General features: G+C 36.3%; 1 long non-coding RNA gene across 2 annotated transcripts in view; it reads left to right on the top strand.

The window, feature by feature from the left end:
* The first annotated feature begins 16,977 nt into the window (after positions 1-16,977).
* LOC125919400 (uncharacterized) overlaps positions 16,978-23,367 on the top strand; it is a 20,538-nt gene continuing 14,148 nt past the window's right edge. Inside the window, exons 1-2 of one of the 2 annotated variants that reach the window (XR_007456763.1) lie at positions 16,978-17,120; positions 19,909-19,965. This is a non-coding gene — a long non-coding RNA (uncharacterized LOC125919400). Of the gene's footprint in view, positions 17,121-17,394; positions 17,577-19,908; positions 19,966-23,367 lie in introns of those variants that run through there. The other variant, XR_007456762.1, reaches the window with a different exon arrangement.

Here is a 23,367-nt window from a genome sequence, read left to right as displayed (position 1 = left end):
AACAATAACTCTACACACTCACTTATGTATATTCATATATATATAATATGTCACGGCTTGATAAATGTTAAAAAATAAAGCTGGGTAGAAGTTAGAGACTGATGGTTTGAGACGAAGTGGTTGAGAAGTCATCCGTGTGGAGACGTAAAGGAAGAGAGATAATGGGTTGTACCGATTATCTAAAGCACAAGCATTCCAAGCAAACAGACAAAAAAGTAGAAATGTGGAAACTCTGAAATAAGATTGCGCTTGACAACTTCAAGTAACACCAGGAAGACCACTGGGGAGAGATTGAGTGAGGTATAGCGTGGGAAAGGGGAGGGGAATGGAAGCAATGAGGACAAAGAAGTAATGTGGATCAGATCATGTGCGACCTTCTAGGAGGTGGCTTATATGCTAAGTGACATAGAAAGAAACAACTGGAGAATTTTGAGATAGCATGATGTGATCCCCTCTGTTTCTAAAGTAATATACAAACTACATTATGGAGATTAGGGACTAGAGCAGATGCAGAGAGAATAGGAGAATTGTCAATATTCTTTTTTTCTTTTCTTTCTTTTTTTTTTTTTTTAATTTTGGCAAGATATTTTGGTGGCCTGGACCCAGTGACAGACGTGATGAGACGTGATCTGATCCTGGATAAATTCTGAGATAGAACCAACAGTAATTCTCCCTGATAATTGGATGTTACTTATAAGAATGAGTATCAGTCTTCATTTATTCATTCTTCACTTCTTCAAAGTGGCACTGGGTTAAGTGTACGATAAAATAGCTTTTGAAATTCATGTGGACTTTGGTTGCAGGTCTAACAAATTTGAGATTAATATGGTCATGTCACTTCAGAGACATTTTAATATTTAAAACTGCCACTTTCACAAAATGGTGATAAATGCATCAGCAAGAAATCTCATCACAGTAATTTAAACATAGGTTATCCTGACAGTCAATACTGAGCCACACTCTACTTCTCAGGGAAGATATTCATATAAAGTAACAGCAGGTTTATTTTCCATTAATGGAACAAGAATATACAAAATGAAACTTGGAGTATGAAATCTATTTACAGCAACCCTAGAAATGTGAAACCGGCATCGTAAAATTTTAGCAATTTATTTTTAAAAATCATATTGGTTTCAGAAACTGGCAGGCCATCACTCAAAATACCCTGAATCACTAACTTCTGTAGTACTTTTGTTTGGTATTGTTTAGGATAGTTTTGTTCCTAAATCACGTAAGTATCATGCATTTCATGCTAAGAATTGGCCTGTCATTTTTTCTGTCAACTAATCCTTTTTACCTTTAAAGAAATATTTGATTCATCTTCAGTAGTCAACAAATTGATCTTTAAAGCAAGATGTGCAAATCAGAGATGGTGTGAAAGATAATCCATTCATTAAAGGGAAAAAAATTAGATCTTCATCTCAAAATTGGTTCTATCTTTTTTTTCAATGTAAAATTTAGTATCTTTTAATAAAGTAATGCATGGATATAATTTCTAAATAGTAGATATACATGGGAGTATATTTATAATTTTTATCTAGGGAGGTACAGTCAAAAGGTTTGGACATATATCATAACATACATTTATTCATTATGCTTATTTTTATAATCTGTGTCCCCCTATTACAATGTAATCTCTATGAGAGGTATGATTTGTTTTTATTGTTGGTCACTGAGGTCTCCCCCACACACAAAAAAACTGTGCCTCACATGTAATACACACAAAATAAAGGATGTGCTTACTTAAAAAGATGGACGAGCATTCATAATCATATCTTACTATATTTCTTGGGGAAAAAAATCCAAGAAAGAAAATTCTCTGACCTGGAATCTGGATACATATGCACATTGTGAAGAACACAAAGAACAACAAAAGAGAAAGACATAAGGTCCTCCAAGGTTTTACTTTGGTATTGCTAAAAAAGATCCTCTATTATTTGAGGGCAGGACCTAACAATAGGCTAGACAGTATAGTGAAATAAAAGTCATTTGGGGTAGTAGAAGATGACGTTAACAATAATATAGCTATCATTTATTGTTTACTTTGGGCCAGTCAAGTATTTTTATGGATACTGTGGTTTTATCCCCAGGGACTAGAATTCCATTTATTATATATAAATGCTCTATAAGCATTTATAAGACTTAAATTTTCTCTTTAATTTGCAAACAACCTCATGAAGAAGGACTATATTTTTATAATCCTTTTTTCAGATTATGATATCTGCAGTTAGAGAGGTTGAGACACTTTCGCCAAATCACACAAAGAACCAATAAAATAGTCCAGAATTACATCAAATTCTGAGATGAGAAACGAGGTTCTTACCCAATATGGCTGTCTCTGTTTTTAATGGAAAATAAGATAATTTCACAGTAATGAGTAATATATATGCAGTATTTTATAGAAAGACTAATAGGTGAGATGTGCAGACCTAATAAATCAGTTATTTATGTAGAGCCTTACATATTTTTACCAGTCTGAAAGGTGAGGTGTGTAGTATTGAGTGAGGTATACAGTGGTTAAAAAAAAAAAAAAAAAAAAAAAAAAGTAGATGTATAATCCACAAATCTAGTGTCCAACTGATAACTGTTTAGAAGTTTAGACTGATAAGTGTGGAAAGGACACAAGATGGAGCTACTGGGGGCGTGACTGTGTACTGCAAAGGGGAGCTCTTACTCTTTCCCCACCTACAAGAGAGGATGTCGCACCTAGAAAAATCAAAATAGAATCCACTATTCAAATGATAAGGAAGGGGCAATGGGAATAGGTCATATAGAAAAAAAAAGGCATGTATAAGTTAAAGTTGGAAGAAAGCAATGCTCTTGCCAGTTGATTCAGGCAGGACTGAAGTACTGAACATTGTAACCCCCCCTCCCCCCACACACACATACCCTCCCAAGTTAGATGGAAAGAAAGAATCCCAATGATAAGCTTCTCTGCAAAATAAAAATAAAAACTTATTCCAGAACGACATCAAGAGTGTCTTAGCTGGCTCCTTTAGAAAGCAAAGATGAAGATGAAGTTGATGCCAGTATATTTGAGAGGTACCAGCCCAGGGGGGTGAAGGTAAGATAAAAGAAATCAAAGTGAAACAAAGAAATATGCAAAGCAATGCAGTGTGATGTGTCATTGTTCCAGCCATGGCTTCATGACAAGCTGTGAAAAGACAGAAAGGATCTCTCAGCAGGTCTCTGCTCAGCACGTGGTTCTTCTTGAAAAGGGCTGCAAGGAAGAAGTGCCTCTGACTAGTCCATCAAGTACAGTAAGAAAGAGAAATGTATCTGTCCAATGTCCTTTTACCTTTCACTTCTCATTTGTCAAGATACAACTCCCAAACAACTGGGCTGCATCTAGTCCCTTTGTTGCTAAGAAGCCAGGAACTTTGAGGTGTTTTACCCAAGACGAAGAGAAGATTGATGACCCAGTATGAGTAGTATGCCAAGAAGACAGAAAAATTTTAAAAACTCAGAGAATTTGAGGAGACATATAGTTTTCGTGTCCCAATATGAAAGAAGATAGGTCAAAATAATACATTGCTTTGTGCTGTCTCTTTATCCTCATCTCATGTAATGCTTTGAGTAAAAGAGAGAAGACCTCAGAAAAGAAGGAGTTTGCCCTAACATTACTTTAGGACAAAACAGAAATGCTTGGGATAAAACAAAACTAAGAGTCCAACCCAAGCAAAGGTGTGGCAAATCCAGGTGAGACCGAGGTCAGTATCAATATCCTAAAAGTGGGACCTAAGGAAACATTGATAGGTAAACTTGAGAAACAAAGAAAAAAATCAGTGGGTGCTGTGGTAAAAGCTGGGATACATGAGGAATAGAATAATGTGTCAAAAAGGTGATTAAAAAACAGGCTCCAAACCTAGGAAAAGAGCTAACTGGATGGAGAATGGGCATTGTTGAATCCAAGAATAGGAGCAGAAGGGAGGCAAATATACGACATGACTTCTCAATGAAGTTTTTCTTTTAATAATATCTATGATAATAACATTGACTGACATTTATCCCATTCTTATTTTCCAAGCTTTATAGAATCTTTATCTCTATTTTGGTATTTATGAGGCAGGTACAGTTACCACCCCACTTTACAAATGAAAAAAGAAAAAGCCAAAGAAAAGACGATCAAAATGCCCAGATTACATAGCTGAATAAGAAACAAAGCCGAGATTTTGAACCCAGGTAGATAGGCTCCAGAGTACGTAAGGAAAAGGGGTGGTAGCCGCCACCAGCAACATGGAAGGATATGACAACTCTAGCTTCCTGTTTTCCAAGGTGGACACTCTGTTATTGCCTGTGAAGCTCTTTAGAAAGCCCAGGAAGGCAGTCTTGGATCATACTCTGTGCAGAGCTGATATGAGTCTAAAAATAGGAAATACATCTCTCCAACTCATTTAACATAAATTCAACACACAAATTCTCAAACTGACCAAATTAATTAAAAAAGGATTCCAACTTATTTTAATGACCATGAATTCTCAGGGGAATCTTCACATTGAAATATATCATATATGAAATGAAATCACTTATTGACAAAATGTCCAACACTCTTCACAATCACAAACACTGAGAAGAAAATGAAGAACTTGAGAAAACCTCCCCATGACTTAGAAATTCTTATTATTCAGATAAGTTGGAGTAATCAACAATTGAGAGAAAATATAAAATGTAGAGTTACACTAAGAAAATATTTCAACCAAGAGCACACTGTATACATGGTACATTAGCCAACTTAACAATAAATTATATTAAAAATAATAATAAAAAATAAAATATTTCAGTATCACAGCGGTAAGGCTACCATTTTAATTCCTGCCCTCTCAAAGATTTCACTATTTTTAGGTTTTTGCCATGAGAAGGTAGCTTCTCTTTTATATAGAGTACATCAAGTGAAAATTGTAGTGCATTTTATATAAAAGATAAACCATTATAACTTTGCTGGAATGCCTCTATCCAGAATGTCCAGGCATCTTTATAGAAACAGAGTGTCTGCCATGTAAAAGTAAATGCATCTGGGCTGCATTTAGGATTTTTGTTTCAAGATACTATACTGAGATATACTATCTTTTTTACATTTATTTATTTTTGAGAGACAGAGTGAGACAGAGCATGAGCTGAGGAGGGGCAGAGAGAGGAGACACGGAATCTGAAGCAGGCTCCAGGTTCTGAGCAAGCATTCAGCACAGAGCCTGATGGGGGACTCGAACCCACAGTGAGATCATGACCTGAGCCAAAGTCGGACACCTAACCGACTGAGCCACCCAGGTGTCCCTGAGATCTACTATTTTAAATATTTCTTGAATATATTTAAAATAAGATAGGAGTATGCTTTACAGGGACCTTGATTTTGAAACCAATTAAATATAAATTGGCTTTCTCACTTACATAGAATTATTAGAAGATTGCCTGCAATTTAAACTTCATCAGGTGTTGATCTGAATATTTTAACTTCAAAGCACTAATAATCACTTATAAAAATCTCTTTATGAAATTTTTCTCTTCTACACTTTGAACAAAAAGAGTGTTTCTCTTTTGAAGAAAATACTTTAAGAACAAATATGAATGTCTACTTCATGTTGAAAATAAAACCAATGCAAAAATCCAAAGCCCCCATGAAACTAAAGGTTTATTTGAAGAAAAAGTAAAAGTGGGTGGGAGAAACCCAATGTGTACTCATGTATTCCTGGCCTCTTTCCTTTAATCTTACAGAATGACAACTAACAGAGACACCTGTCTTCAAAACAAAAACAAAAAAACTTTTAGTCCCAAATTTGAGATATCCACAGAGCTTTCACCAGCCATTAATGTTTGTGTAAATGCCTTTTGGAATGACTTGCCCATCTAGGGTTACAAATGAGCAAAGCATTTAAAATATGGTACCTTTTACTTAAAGCAAATATCATGTTAATGACTAGATGAGAATTGATGAAAAGTTCTTATTACATTTTTGTAAGAAATATCCACCGTACTGTGTACAGCTGGCACAAAGTCATACCCCATCTCCAATCGGTAGCTTATCTTTTTCCCTGTTAACACCTCTGCAAACTTTTCGCTCGCTTCTCTCACTCACCTTCCCTTTTCTCTTTATTCTTCCATCCTCTGGACATTCCTAGCATCCAATCTCTCCGGCGATTTTGTAGTTAAACTATATGGCAAATATTAGCTATTTTTCCTCTAACGTATTTCAGCAAATTCAAGAAATTGGTTAAGTATTCCCATTAACGAATCAAGTAGTATATTTAAGGTGGGTGGGAGTTTATGATATATCACTCCATTTCCTAGCTACTGCTTTTGTCCAAGGAAACCTTTGTAAATCATTTTTTTTAATTTTCTAACAAAGTGAAATATCAGGCTCAAAATAATCAGAACTTGATTTCTTTTAATCCTGAAGAAAAAATCCAATTGAGATATCTACTGTATTGACTCTAATCTTCATTGAACATTTACTATGAAAGTTTTAAGAGTTTATGTGTGTAAACACAGTTAATTCTCATAACAACCTTCTTAGGTAAGTACTATCATAATCTTATTTTACAAATAAGGATAATATAATACAGAAGGTAAAGTAAAATGCCTAAGTTTACATAGCTGGTAAACGCTGGAGGACTCAAACCCAGATCGTTTGCCTCAAACACCTCAGGTGTTGACTGCTATTCTATATTACCTTTTATTCCTGCGTTCTTAGCCACAATACAGGCAGAAAAATTAATACTGAAAATAAATGTCACAAACACGGATGCCAAACAGTTCTGCAGACCTTGTAGAAATTATATACAGTTGTGTTTTTTACAGACATGAATAGAGCTCTTTACCTATTAAGATTGATGTTTAAATAAACAAATTTGGCACTTTATATTTTTATATTAATATGAAGTAGGCTCATCCTTGCCGGTATTTAAAATAAATACAGTTTTTTCTTTCTGTAAGTTTCTGCATTAAAAAAAAAAAGATGATTTGTGTCTTGAAGAGCTACCCAGGTGCTTTTTATGGCTGGGTTTCACATTAAGAAAACATTTGCCATGGAAACATCTGGAAAACAGATCACGCAGACAACATTTTACTCAGGGGAATATACTTAATTCAGTTGCTCTTTTTTAAAATGGGCCACCCTGTTCATGCCAACTGTATGCATTTAACACATATGAACCATAAAAATGTCTCATGCTTAAGCAATCAGCTTTTCATTTCTCTTAAATATTTTATCTGCTGGCTCGATCATATTCCACAGCCAAGGCCTTTCCTTTTCCTACTATCTTCCTATTCCTAACTCTGCTCTGAGATAAAGCATGGCTACGAGTCCTCTTCTCATCGGCCATGAAATAAGTAGTTAATGCCCAGGAGAGCCTGATAAATCATAAGGAATAGGCCCAAGAAAGAAAATGTCCATGTGGCCATACTTTGGTGTATAACTCAATAGCAACATATGAAGAATAAGAAAGTTAGGTCCAAAACAATGGTTCTTAACTGTGAATAGTAGAAGAAATGACTAGAGAGAAAGCACTCTTCCCTCTGATTCATAAATTTGGAAGGGACTCAGTAAGTGTGTATTTGAACAAGTTTCCCAGGTGATTCTGATGTACTACTAGTGAAAAAGCATTTCTATAAGTCAGTGTTTCCAAAAATTGCTTAGTGATAAGAGTGGTCTGAGTTGCTTGTTAAAAATACAGGCTGCCGGGATGCCTGGGTGGCTCAGTTGGTTAAGCGTCCAACTCTCGGTTTTGGCTCAGGTCATGATCTCATGGTTTTGTGAGTTTGAGCTCTGTGTCAGGCTGTGTGCTGGCAGCATGGAGCCTGCTTGGGATTCTCTCTCTTCCTCTCTCTCTGCCCCTTCCCCACTTGTGCTGTCTCTGTCTCTCTCAAAATAAACAGGTACACTTAAAAAAAAAAAATACAGGTTGCCAAGGCCTTCATCTGGAGAATCTGAATTAAATAAATTTGGGGGTGTGGAAGAGGACTTTTCAGCCACACTTCAGAAACACTGCACCAAATCAGTATTTTACTACAGTGCCCTGAAAGATACATTACAAAGAAATGACTGTCTTGTGAATCATTGCATATAAGAATCCCCTCCTTGAATATTCCCAAACATGGATTAACATAATAAAGGTCCTTAAAAGTCTTGCTAGTAGCAATAAAGTTCTTAATATTGTTTGACTTACATTTTTACTATGAAACACATTTTCTCGTCTGGCAGTCTCAATATTTCTGAAGAATTAATGTTCTTAAATCCATACTTTGGAAAATCATGCTAGTTCCTAAGTATACATGCATAATCCCACCTAAGTAAAGTTGCAGCCAGCACATGTAGTCCAATTATACAAATTTGAAAAAGACAGTCCATTTGGGTGGAGAATTGAGATAAGAATTGTAATAAGATTGATTTTCTAAGCATTTGAAATACAAAACCTCTTTCCTTTGGGATTTTAGCCCCTTACTGTTTTTTGAACTGTGTGCACAACCTGCACAACTATCCACTGTGACCCTGTTTCTAAGAGCAGAGGAAAACTTGGTTTTTAATGAAATACGAATACCCTGAAAGAATGTTTGCCCTCAGTCCCACCTTTGCAAGAATGTGCTATAACATCACTGGCACAGAGTCAAAGTCTATAACGTGTTCAAGCAGGAGTCAAGTTGTAGTCACGGGTACACTAGGTGTGAGTCCATTATGGGAACAGGCCAGAGTAAAGCTGAAACATGAGTATATAAGATGTTGAGCCCATTGTGGGAATAGGCAGAAGTCAAGTTGTCAGTGAATATACTAACTATGCGGAGACTGCTGGTTGCCTCATAATGCTTTTTTCCCCCTCTCCCGTTCTATGTGACAGAGCTCTTGATTTTCAGTTGGGTAAATGACCATCTGGAACAAATTTTATATTTCCCACACTCCTTTGCTTGGAGTTTTGGCTATAACACTAAGTGCTTGCCAATGACAAATAAATAAAAACTGTATGTACAAGTTCCAGGCAATGTTCTTAAAAGGAGACAGAACACCCTTACCCTTCTTTTCCTTCCTTTCTGTTAGATAAAATGCAAATGAAAGGCAACGGCATGGCCAAGAGTGGACCCCTTGGAAAATCAAATGAGCTTAGGAATGGAGGCTATACAGAACAGACTAACAAAAGGGCCTGGGTGCCTGACACCACAGACAGCCATACCACCTGTCTCTGGACCACCTACCTGCAGACTGTGTTGTGAGAGAGAAAATAACTTTTATTTTCTTTAAGACACTGTTATTTGAGTTTTTCTGTCACTTGCAGTCAAATTCAATCTTAAAAAAATTCAATATGTGTGGTTGATGTGAATTCCCAAGCCAAGTTATTTTAATTGTTAAAGATTATCTATGCTGCTTCTTGCTTTCAATTAGCAACACTAATTAAAACTTGATTTTGCTTCTATAATGCTGTCTAAACTTAAAATACCTTTTACATATTTTTATATGCACTGTTTCATGAAAAGACAAAGTGTCGATCTGAGCAGCCTCCTAAGATTCAAGAACCTTAAAGTCAGAAAAAAAAAAGAATCTGCAATATGTATATTATTTCAACTTTGAAATCGGATATTTCTGATGAAAAGGAAGATTAATATATTCTTACAGTAAGTATTTTTCTAGATTCTTAATTTATACATTGGTATATAGAAAGAAATATGACACAATTGTCACATTTAACAACCACACAGCCTCTAGGAAAACAGCAAGTAGAAAAATCACTTATAATACAGTGTGGTAAGTCCTAGCAAAGACTGAATTAAATATATTTCAGTAAATAATAAACTAGCACAGACTGAGTTAAGCATATATGTTAATTAATATCATAGCAAGAAACATAGAACAAATTAATGTGTTTCATATATCTTACCAATTGTACACATATTTTCAATGTTGCCTACTAATACATATCTCTAGTATAATTCATTTATCTTTAACTTTTGTTGCTTATTCTTTACTTGAAATATCATATTCCACTAAGAAATTTGACAATTTTATGTAGACTAAAGGAAGAATACTATAAAATCTTGCTGAACAAATTTGACTATATATATATATATATATATATATTCAAATATATATTTATATATATGCAATATGCTTTTCATATATACATATACATACATACCTATATATCCTACACTTTAACATTTATGAGGTACTAATCTGACATTCCTCTCTTTTCCTGGGAATACTTCCTCTTCTACTCCATTCACACAAATCTATGTCATGTTCTTCTATGACCTCATTTTCCTAAACATAGGTAATTAATGGTTACTCAGGGTGACCCAATCAGATACATTTCCGAAGAGTTTGGAATTTGAGACTAGAGAATGACAATCTCAGTCACTATTCCTGTACTCATGGAAGCTGTGAGTTGTAAAACTCAGATTGTCAAAGGTCGTATTTCTCTCCATGTGAAGAGCACAAGTTCTCAATGAGAGGAAGTGATGCTAAGTAGACCAAGAAAAGTATGATCAACAGAGAAAGAGAGAGTTCTGCAACATTCAGTTTTTGGCTCTAACTCTTCTTGAGGCCCAGATGAAATCACTGTCCTGCCAGTGGCTAGAACACTCAGTTTCTTTGGAATCGATGGACTAATCCATATCCCCTTGGGCTGAAGTTCCCTTTATTGGGTTTGGATGATTCCAAATAGGTTATATCATGGTCCAGTAACAAACAACCCCCAACTGTAATGGCTTAAAAAAAGATTTATTTATCTCTCATATTTCATAACAATCATGGATTGGCAGGGAGAGCTTTGCTCATCAGAACCAATTGGGAGCTCAAGTAAATGATATAGCCAGTTGTCATGCCAGAGAGAAGTGAGAGAGCTTTAGAGGGTCTCACAGTAGCAATCAAATGCTTCAAACCCAAGTCAGAAAGTGAAACACATCATTTCCATTACCAACTCCTTGTCCAGAAGTGGTAATATAACCCCAACCAACCGTAAGAGGCTAGGGAGTATAGTCTGGCCACATGTGCAGAAAGGAGGAGAGTGGGAAATAACACATTAGCAACTGGAGTGCTAATTAATATAGCAGTGAAGTTTTTCTTTTGCCAAGGCAAACCAAGAAAAGGGCAAAGGTGTCTGAAATCTGTTGCAGTAGACATGTGTGTTTGAGGGTTTTCTTTGTTGTGCAGCCAGAATTCTCCACGTTTTATAGGTCTTGATAGCCACTTAGAATTCCAGAAAAGTAGGAAAGGGTTCTACAGGTGAAGTAGCAACATGAGATGCAGGAGAAGGATTCCTCAGATTGGAGCTTCTGAAGAAACCCAGGCTCTGTCTAAGCACTGATGATATTGTCCCTGTCCAGTTCTAACTATAGTATGGAAGGAGACATGCAAAATAAAATCTTGAGATAGCAGTGAGTGACTGGAATGATGGTTTTCCAGTGTCACCAGGAATGAGACCCTGTGTCTTTCTGCTTGCTCATATTTAGCTCTAGGCATTGCACCATATGACAGGCAGGAGTATGGGTCAAAGAGGCTAGATTAGCTGTTTTCTTTCTTAAAAAATCTTTTATCAAAGCTCCTTCTGGCAGATGTCACATACATTTCATTGGCCAAAACTTTGCCCTAAGGGAACATGGGGAAGAAAATTTTAGCCTTCCAGCCTCTGTAAGTTTGAAACACTGTATCTTGCACAAGTGTTTGTACGTAAATGTTAGAAATTTATGTTCTCATTGGGAACAAAGGAGGGCAAGGACATTTTGCTTAAAATTACTACCTATCTGTGGGGGAAGAAGGACCTGAATGTCCTTGAAGAAAACATATTTGTAGTATTGACCTTACAGATGATTCAATGATGTATTTTTGACATCTGGCAATTTATGGATTTTACTAAATTGATTCCATTATTGGGACACAGGTGCATTACAAGATAAATAAAGTATGAGATAGAAAATAAAATGCAAAGATGATTTCTTGGTTTAGCTAATTTTATTATTTTGTAGAAAACTGAATTGACAACAATTTATTGGCTTCTGGATAATATCAAAGAGATTTTAGTGAAAGGTTCTTAATAGTTAAATTGCTTATGGTAGATTGTATTATTTCTTCATGGTTCTTCCTTCCTTTCCCAACCTTGTTCTGATTTACTGTTGTGATATATAACACTCTACCCCACTGCCTTTGGGCTTGGACATGTGAGAAGTGACAATATGCTGGTTCCATTCAGAACCAATGATAGGTATCATGTGTTCCTGCTGGTCACTCTTTCGCTTCCACTATCTAACTAAAGAAAGCATGCCCAAATGGTGGCTGTTCCTTTAGCTGGGATCCCAGGACGTAAGATATGTGGACCAAAACTAAACAAAGCCCAACCATGTTCAGCCAAGTCCTGTTGAACTACCTTTGATGAGCAGTCCCGTATTTATTGTTGCACTCCACTAAGATCTGGGAGTTGTTCAATGCCACAGAAGTAACTAATAGACCTCCCACTTCACATTTTCAGGTAGAGTCACAGAAGCTGTTGATAGGACTGGAAAAGTGATCCAAAAATATGTATGTGGTGCCTTTCTGGTATGCAACTGATCTCTTAAAAAAGGACAAAATCACCTCTGAATAACTATAAACTTAAATGACAGATGTACTGCCTTACAACAAGATTAGAACAACCTATATGGGGGAGCCTGGGTAGCTCAATCATTTAAGCACGGGACTCTTGGTTTTGGCTCAGGTCATGATTTCATGGTTCATGGGTTCAAGCCCCACGTCAGGCTCTGTGCTCTGTGGAGCCTGCTTGGGATCCTTTCTTTTTGCCCCTCCCCTGCTCATACTCTTTTAAAAATAAAAAAATTAAAACTATGTTTTAAAAAAAAGCCTATATGGAAGTATGGGCCTCATAACCTGACATCAACAGAAGTCAAGGCTTCCTCTTTACCCACTCAAAGAAAAAAAATTTTGACATAGGACAAAATGGAGATTCACTTAGAAAGTGATCAGACAAGTATTTAGACCCAAAGCCTTACCTCGTAGTTACGATAAGCATACATTTGCCTTTACTAGAGTATTTCGTGCATGCCAATTAAGGGCATGTCAGAAATGGCAAGTATTTTAGGATCCTGGCTATAGTTTGCTTTATGTACAACCAAAACAACTTTATAAGCTGGTGTTAGTGTTGTAATTACTACCAAGTAAATTACTACCAAATGATAGTCATCTCAAAACTCAGAGTTAAAACACAGACAATGCTGTGAGACAAACCTGGCTAGACTCCTGGCTATACACGTGCTGTGTATGCTCTATTAAGTGCCCATCACAGTGACTGTTTCCTCATAGGTTCTCAATAAAACATTTTGTGGGAATGAGTGAGGAAACTTTGTAAGTTATTTAAAGTCTCTAAGTTTCAGTTCTCTCTTTGTAAAATGGATACTGACTGTCCAGAATTGAGAGGAATTAGTGAGGTGTAACATCTTACTGTAGTGCCATGCACACTGAAAGGACTCAATACATTACAGTGTTGATTTTGTTGTTTTGCACCATTATTATAAAGTTAATGGTATGTAGGTCAATGCTATATATAGTATGCTTCCATTCACCTACTGACCTGGGGGAAACTTGAATCTTCGAAATTTCTTCTTTGAGTCAACATAATCTTTACTGTTACAGAAGATCCGGTCGTTACGTAGCACAGACAATTAAGCTGACATGTAGGATTAACTATAACCCATATTATAGTAAGTTTAAATGCAGACTATGTGAGCTGGTAAAGTATAATTTATTAAAGAAAAATGTGATTTTATGTACTTTCTTCCACCTTTTGTTTAACGTAAGCCATCATGACCATTCTCAGATCCTACAGGCAAAGTTTAAAATACTTCATTAAGGGTTTTGCTTTATCTAAAACCAAAACATTTTGGTAAGAGGTCATAATTTAGTATGAAGCTTAAACTTAAATAATTTGACCTTTGGTAACTTTCCTTTCCTTGGGTCAAGCATCCCATCATGTAAGGACATTGCAGTCGCTGGTAAGTATCAGGCAATGGAGAATAGGGACATAGATTCCACACTTCTTATTTCTCTGTGAACACAGAAACGAGCGCCCTATTTTTCATGACTTGCTACATTTGAAAGAACATACTGTTGTTTATTTAAACTTAATTATAAAGATGTAAACATTATCATACTTCAATAAATATAAATCTAAAGTGTCATTTAAAAAAAAATAACACTGTCCCATGTACCACTAAGAAACTTAAAATTATTCCTAATCAAACTATGACATACAATTACTTGTCAAGTCAGATAATGATTTATGTTAAAATGTGAAGAACTATGTGTATCTCAGAACTGAATATTATATTTTGCTAACTTGGAAAATGCAATTTAACCTGAAGACAGTAAAAATATCTCCATTATTACAAAAGTTATTGAGTGGGAGGAAAAGAAGTGTAGAGATCGGACAAACTGGGATTCAAATTCTTAACCATTTTTTAAGTTAGTAGTATGACCTTCCCCATGTTCCCTACATTTTTAGTTGAGCCTCAGATTTTCTATTCTATACAACAGAAATAACTTCAACCTGTTTTCTACGGTTGGTCTGAACACTGGATGAAATTATATATATGAAAGCATAAGCACAATTCATGGCACACAGGAACAATTAAAAAACAGTTTCTTTCTTTCTGTCATGTGAAAGAAGGAATATAGACCAAGACCCAGCTGACCTGCCTGCTCCTTGTTCCCAGGCTAGTATTTCATCAACACATTTGTCATTATCTTGTAATACTTATGTGATGCTTCTTATGCCATGGACATAGTCTCCATTAGTTTTCCTTAACGTTATCACTTTATGTAGTTTCTCTCCTTTTCCTTTTTTTTTTTTTTTTTCCTTCAGTTTTGGACTATACAGCTTTGTTTGCTTCACAGGTTTTCTCTGTTTTATCCCTTCAGAGCTTGATGATATTTATACAGCATCTGTTCAAATTTGCTTTCTTGCCCAGCGACTATCTGCATTTTACCTGTGCTGTTATAAATTTCCTCCAAAGCAATGGTAAGGTTAAATTCTAAGGGAATTGTCATCTTTTGCTACATATGTTTGGTTAGCATACAACATCGATATCTTCAGCGATGAGTAAGAAGTTTCAACATCTTTTAATTCTCATAGAATCATATCATTTTAGAGGTATGCCAGACCTTATTAGGGAATCCATTTCACAAATAATTTTTGGCAGCCAAATCCTTTCACTCAATTGAAAAGGAAACAAATCCAAAAAGATGATGTGACATGTCAAACGTTATAAAAGAAGGTGGCCTATCTCTCATGCCTTTAAGACCAAGTAAGGAGATTGTCAAAATATGGAAGAATGGAGAACAACTAATTCTAATATGCCTGGTTTGGACCAGTAATAGAAACCCAAGATCTTGTAGAAAAGGCTAGTGCATCTTAAAGCATTTGTACATGGGTTTTTAGAAGGTAACTTCCTTGGAGAATACAAAGTACTTCATTTTTAAAAGAGATAGTGTGGGGAAAAAACATGTATTGGAAAACATAAAGTCTGGATCCTTTTTATAATGCAATTTCAATCTGTTCCTAGGCAGCAACAGTTCTTTACTGCCTAAAACAATTTCTGCCAACAGAATCCACCAGACAGAGCATGCACACTTTCATTTGCATTTTCTTTTCCCAATTCCAAAGAACTCTCTCTGAGCCTATAACAAACCAATTGATGGTGAGGACAAGTAGGCAGTTCAAAATTCTAAATTAATTCAGATACTTTTCAAGTAATGTTTTAAAATAATAAATTAGATTGAAAAAGAGAAAAGAATCACTTTTTTGCAATATCAAGCTGAGTCCAGAACTTGTAGAAATAATTCAACAAACCCTAGATAGAAATAAAGAAAACAACCGCAAAAGAATCCGAAAGAATGAATGACTAAAAGGAGCCAAGTCCATAGAATTACTGGATTAGAACGTTGTATTGCTCCAAACTAATTACTAAACATTTGTTTAAATTCAGTGAGTTAATTTTAATTATGTTTGTATAAGGAAAGACATTTCAATGCAATCTTTGGAACAAATTTTTTGCTGAATTTTGCTTCTATTTCTTTATATAGTAGTGCTCTTGAAATGGCAGAGCATATATATTTTTGGCGACTGTTGTTACAGAGAATTACATTTTAAATTTGTAGTTCCTACTATGTTGAAAGGTCAAGAGAACAAGTAAATTCAGAGCACTTTCTTTTGTTTGGGGAGAAATCACTCCATTCTTTTCAGCACATAAAATTAGCATCCTGTCCCAGGGAAAGAGTATAATAATAAAGCAGTATTCGGACTGAACAGTGGGAATCCCACCTTTTACCAAATACTATGCAATACTATTCTAAAGCTGTTGAAAAGATGAAACTGCAAAAGGGATGAAGAAGGATCTTAAACAAAAAAGATAAAAATCCTTTACTTTGGGGATTTAGGGTTATTAGAATATTTCTGATGGATTGACATTGGTCTGGAATAAGTTTACCTGAAAGAAAACAAAACCAAGACTCTCCCCAAAAGACAAGTTGACCAAGAAAATACTGAGCCTAGGTTTATGCCCATCAGAGACTAAACTCCTATAAGGGCAGATAAACAGTGGACAAGTACATGGATAAATCTGCACCCCTTCCCTGACATGGCCATCATAGAGTCGTGAGTTTGCTTAGAAGGAAAAGACTGTGTGACTGTAAATAAAGAGCCAAGACCTGTGAATTAAGGCATGTATTGGTCAGAATGAGCTGGAGGACAGGCCCTCTTTTCCTTCACTGTCCATAGTTTAAATATAAGGTCAGACACTTTGTGTCAAATAAGTGTTTTAGATAGAAATGCTGTGCCATAGAGCTCAGTTGAAGAGTCCTCACCATTAGGAGATTGATCTAGTTAAGGGGAAGAGGTAAAATGTGACTTACACTTAGGGCTAATTCTCAGGTTATTTCCATTGGCTTCACATTCCAATGGCAATCATGACGACAGTAGTGAGCATAGAATCACTTTGGATTGGCCAGATAATTGCTGCATACATCATTTTGGTAACATGCCAAAGTAGTGGATGATTCTGAAGCAATGGTGCTTTCCAGACAGCATGTATGCAAACTTCTACCTTCCCTGTGAGTTCTAGCTCCATTCATGATGGTGACTGATGAGGACATAATGGTGTGAGTAAACAACTTGGAGATTTGAGATTATTTTTTAACTTTTTTTTTATTTTTTTTTTTTTTTATTTTTGAGACAGAGAGAGACAGCATGAACAAGGGAGGGTCAGAGAGAGAGAGAGGGAGACACAGAATCTGAAACAGGCTCCAGGCTCTGAGCTGTCAGCACAGAGCCCGACGCGGGGCTTGAACTCACGGACCGTGAGATCATGACCTGAGCCGAAGTCAGATGCTTAACCGACTGAGCCACCCAGGCGCCCCGAGATTTGAGATTATTAATAGGAGTGCCAACCCACTGAAGAAGAGAGGGATAAAGGAGGCTTAAATTAGTTTTGATTTAAATAATAATAATAATCTATGAGCTAGAAAATTGGGTCATATTAATTGCATATAAAATAAAAATGAAAGCACTACCTTATGGATGGAAAGATATGTGGAAAGGAAAACATGAATGCAGGTAGTTTAAATTAATGGGAGAGAAAACCTATGAAGATACGGAATCCTTTATCTTCTAATGGTGATTAACTTTCCAGGAGTGGATCTTGATTTCCCATAATTACTATTTTCTAGCAAGTTCCAAGCTTCTAAAAGGAAAAAAAATCTGGTATTAATAAAACCTTTATAATCATAGATCTGTGGAGGCAACCTTTCCCTGTAATAGGCAAGATAATAATTTTTTTAGGCTTTGTGGGCCATACAAATCTTTGTTGCTACTAAATTAAGCCATTTTAGCTTGAAAGCCACCATGGACAATACTTAAGTGAATGGAATGTGGCTTTGTTTCAGTGAAACTTGATTTACAAAAATAGCAGGTAGCTGGACTTGGCCCATGTGAAGGCCATAGTTTGCAGACTCTTATGCTAGGATTGATGATGCACATATATAAAGACATATATAAAAACTTGCTAAAGTTTTGAACACTGCTTAGATTACGCTAGCCTTTTAAAAAACAACATTTATTAAATTTCTATGTTTAAGTTATTATGCTTCCGGCTAGAGATAAAAAGTAAAATAAGGTATTGTTGCTTCTAGGAGGGCCAAAAGCAGGAAGAAAAGTACTGATACGGAAAAGTATAGGGAAGGCTGGCCAAATCAACCTTATGTGTGCATATGTTACCCCAATGCGCTTGGACTGTTTTCTGTAGTTAATAATGATAATGATCGTAATAAAAATGATGATCATGGTAAACATTTATTCAAGACTAGCTAGGTCAATTCACAAAACTTGATTTCTTAAAACTTACTGCATAATCGATTTTCTGAAATTCTGATGACTGATTTACTGGAAAGGGTTTTAAGTGCTTTAACAGGAATATTCAACTTCTGATACTGAATATATTCAACATCCATAATTGCATAAGGGATAGTGTAAAGCATGCTAATTTTTTTCAAAGCATTTTGGGACTTCTTTGCCAATGTCTTAATATTTACCTTTTAGCACTTATAGAATAATTAACTAATTTTTTTATATCTTGTCAATTTCATACTTAGGACATAATATTTGAGATGCATTCTTTATACTGGGTGCAAATTATTTATCTGTTGACTCTCATCTCTAAACCAAACGTCCTATACTCTGCTTTGTGACATATGCACTAAGGCTCTTAACATTCCTTCCTCTCCCTAAACTGGCTCCCCATTAGGGTGAAGTAGAGAAAGAAAGCAAGGTAAGAGGAGAAAATTGAAGCTTGCTACTTCCTGCTTTCTCCCTGCTTTCTTCCTATTCCTCTCATGGTTCTTCAGCCCCACAGGATCAATTCTTTCCAGTAGCAGCACTTGAATCCAGTTTGCTGTTTTCCTGGCACCAACCAGAAGTAAATAGTTCAGTATTACAACTTTCCTCAAGAAGTGGTATTTTAGCAATGGTTTCTAGACTTATTTGGTTATGGAACCCTCTGGGGGAACATCTTATTCAAAACATATTCCACAAAATACACTTACTGTTGACAACATGATCAATGTATGTTCAATAATAATGTTCACTGTGTTCATTGAGGGCCTACTCTTGGGAGAAACTGTTCTAATCCAGAAACAGGTAGGTACTATCTTCATGCCAAGTTCACACATTAAAAAAACTGAGGCAGGAGGGCTTATGTAATGCTCCTAATCAAAGAGCTATCAAGTGGCAGAGCTGGGATGCAAGTCCAGAATATGAAAACATAATGGATGTGGAGCATAAAAAAGAGAGGAGGGCAAAATGGCTGTGTTATTTATCCACTGCTGCATTGTAAATACCCTCATCCTAGTGGTTTCCAACAACAGCACTTATTTGGCTGTTAGATCTGCAAGCCCATTGGGAGATGGCTGATGTAGGATGGCTTTGCTCACGTGTCTGCATTCACCTGATGGGAAGCTGTGAGTTAGTTTTACTGTTCTTAGCGGGACTTTCTCATGTGTCAGGGGCCTTAGCGTGAATCCAGGGATGCTACCACAGTGATAACTGAAGATTTTGCTTGAATGGTCAATAAGATGGTAACCATTAAGTAAGATATCTAAAACCATTAAATAAGATATCTGAAACTATTTGAGGGGTGAAATGAGTGGAAATATTAGTGTTGATTGAGACATACATAAATTTGAAGTAAGATAGGTGGAGATACCTCACAAGAAGTTAAATATAGGTCTAGAGGTTGACTATTTTATACCATAAAATAGTTAGAAATGGGAACATGGAAGTTAATTTAAAAAGCCATGGGTTTATATGGTATCATTCATGGAGATCATGTAGAGAAGTCAGGACCATTCTGAGACTGTCAATAATTCTATTTTATTTTGCTTCTTATATTTAGGTAACCTAAGTAATGACAGTCAACAAAAAGACCATTTCATATCATTGAGGTTGAGAGGTAAGTATTGGTGTCATATAGTTCTTCTGCAATATTAGATGCACTTTACTCTTAATTTTTAAGGAAAAAAAAAACTAATGTCTTCTACAGAGAAAGAAAAGAGAGAGAAGAAGCAGAGATGAAGTGATCGTCAATTGCCAATGTCTATATTATAAGAGAAATACAAGTGACAGGAAAGAGCAAGCTTTCATTTGCCTAGGAATAGCTTCCTAACATTGAGAGGATGACAGTGATGTCTCTAGACTCGAGGACAATATTTGTAAGGTTTATAAGTGATACTTTGGGGATTCAAGGGAATGTATGAAGTGATTTCTTACAGTCTGCAGTAGCACCATCATTCCAGAAATACAATGTATTCAAGAACCCTAAGAAATGTATCTATCACCAGTTTTGTATAATACACAGCACACTTAGAATCCAAGTGTCAATAAGTATTCTTGCCATTTCCTAATTCAAACCTGAAGCATGCGATTTAAGTAAAGATTAATAACAATCACAATAATCAATATACATTTTAAGTATATGAGAACATTTTAACTAACAGGCCTCACCATTATTTCTCACAGTTATATAACCCTTTTTTTCATGATTAACATATATAATACCAAAAAATCCAACATTTTTTGGTGTGGCGAGAATAATATTCAATGGTTTTTCTCTTTTAACATTCTTGAATTTGGCTGTCCTTATCAGTAATATTCTAGATGCATGGCCTTGCCTCTTTGAAGGATCAAAATTATGCAACATATATACAAAGTGAAAGAGGGAGTAAAATTCTGGTTTTGCAATCTAGAGTCAAATTTCTTGCCCATAACAAAACAATACGTTAGAAAATCAGACTAGGTTGAGAAAAAGAGAATGTAAGTTATTTTAACTGCCTTTTACATAACAACATTCAAGCTTGCCCACTACAGCATGGATTTTACTATCTATAAACTAGAGACAGAAGGAATGCAGAACATGACAAAAAGAAAGGTTGGTGAGGGAAGCACATTTCTTGTAGCTCTGAGCATTGTGAGAATGAGAAACAAGAGAGAAGAGAGTGATTTGGGAAGTGGACGGTTACAACTCTGTGCCTGACCCTCCTCAGCATGTCAGATAGAGTGATTGGAAAACTAGAACAAAAAGACCTTTTGGTCAGTTTTCCCTTAAAACTGTGGGGCAAACCACCGTGTTGGGTGGCACAACTCAAACCTGGGGGGTGATGCCCCAGCACAGCCAAGAGAGGTGTGTAGATAGATGAGCATGAAGCATCACACCTGAAACTCCACGGTCTGCACGTAGTCTAGACATGTCATGCTTCAGTGAGACAAAGCAGAGTTCTTGAGATGGCCAGGAGATCAGGACACAGAAGCAAAAGTGCAAGGACTTTGTGTCAGAGACAAACAGTGGAGACCACAGACATTTGTGATAAGAACCAGCGGGAAAAGCCAGACAGAACTAGTTGTGTACCTCAGCGGCCGTCAGTCAGACTAGATTTGCCATAAGGAGTCGCAAAGATCAAGAAAATATGCCACAGACCTTGTATGAGTTTCCTACTGCTTCTATAATGAATGGCCACAAACTTAATGGTTTAAACATCACAAGTTTGTTATCTTAAATTTGGGGAGAACAGATGTCTGAAGTGGGTCTCACCGGGATAGAACCAAGGTATTGGCAGGGCTATATTACTCTGGAAGTTTTAGATGAGAATCCATTTCCTTGCCTATTCCAGCTTCTAGAGACTGCTTGCATTCTTTGGCTCATGGTTCCTCTCCATCTTTAGCCTTTTTTCACCCTGCATTACTCTGGCTTTGACTCTTCCACATCTGTTTTACTTGCAAGGACACTTGTAATTACATTGGGCCCACCCCGATATTCCTGAATAATCTCCCTATTTCAAGGTCAGCTGATTAGCAAGCTTATTTCCATCTGCAACTTTAATCCCCCTTTGCATTGTAACTTAACCTATTCATAGGTTCTGGGTAGCAGGGTATGAGTATTCTGGGGGGCTCATTATTTTGCCTACCACGGAGCTGATGCATTTTTTTAAATCTTTAAACCAACCTACGTACCTGGACACCATCTTGGAACAAAGCAGAATACAGAGAGGTAATATAAAAGACAGGCTTTCTCAAAAGAAGAATGAGTCATGCTCAAGAGACTATTTAAAGCTGAAGAGAAATGCCATTGATGTATCTCCCCTTTGCTCTTCACTGCAGCGGCTTCCACTTTCCAGTTGCTTTCCAAGGATAGAGAGAGGCTCTTGAGGAAGCTTAGATCAATTACAAAAACAAAGAAGCTAATCTTCCCTTGCATATCTGAGGAGTGAGTTAAATTTCTGAATCTGCCACATGATTGCGAATCACAATAATAACCCCTAATGATGGGCTTTAAAAACATAACGGATTTACTTGATCCTACAGAAATGCTTTAAGAAGAAACTTGCACACCATTATTTGACAGATGAGACTGTTACCTGTTAAGAGACTTGTCCATAAAACTGAGTAGCAGAGGAATCTGGAGGACCCTCAAGTGGAAAAAAAACTTTTTCCACTGAGTTTGTGTCCTCTACCTCCGTGTCATTGTCCCTGAGCAGAGGATTTAAGTAAATTAATTTTCCTAAGAACTTGCTGTATTTATTTATGACACGTGTCCCTCCTAAACTTTCAGGAAACCTGTCACTTTAGTTACCAGAACTAAAATAGTAGAGATGGAAAGTGAAATGTCACTAATCGCACACTCTCTAGGTCCTCCGCAGAGTCTTCCTCAAACACGTATGAAACCATTAAGCAGAGAAAAGAATTTAAGAGCTAAGTACTTCGTAAGACCATGTCATAAGTGTGTTTAAGGGAAAAAGATTGATTTTAGAGGTGTTGGCAGTTTTATGAAGTTATTGTGGATGGAAAGTAAGAAAGCATTTCAGAAAATAAACTGGAAGAGAAAATTTCAAAGTCCTAAATCCAAAGAGTGGCACTGAACTGTGAAATTCAGGAGAAACATTTCCAGCAGCACATAAAAGTGTCAAAGTGGCAGTAATGGGGCTTATCATTACCCAGGTGTGTACCTGAGTCCATTAAGGTGATGGAAAGGTGGCTGCGGAATATCTGTGACGCCGGAGCACAAGAAAAGATAGAGTGCCTTTTTCTTTAATTGGCAAATCAAGAGCAAGTAAGAGAACTGCGATCCATTTTTAACCACTTCTCTTCATTGCACAAGGACTTTTACTCAAGAGTGGCAATATATCACGGGATAGAAAACAGGACCCAGATTCTTTAAGACCACCAAGGTAAATAACAGCCAGGAAGAAAGACATCAAAAATTATGTTAAAATTAATGATTCCAAAATGCAAATAGAAGCATCCTGAACTGTGATGAGAGAAGAAACTATATTTTAGTACCTATGAGGCATTATATATAATA

This window comes from Panthera uncia, chromosome B4, assembly GCF_023721935.1.
Source record: "Panthera uncia isolate 11264 chromosome B4, Puncia_PCG_1.0, whole genome shotgun sequence".
NCBI classification, from domain to species: Eukaryota; Metazoa; Chordata; class Mammalia; order Carnivora; family Felidae; genus Panthera; species Panthera uncia.
This window is presented reverse-complemented; position numbering and strand designations above follow the sequence as displayed.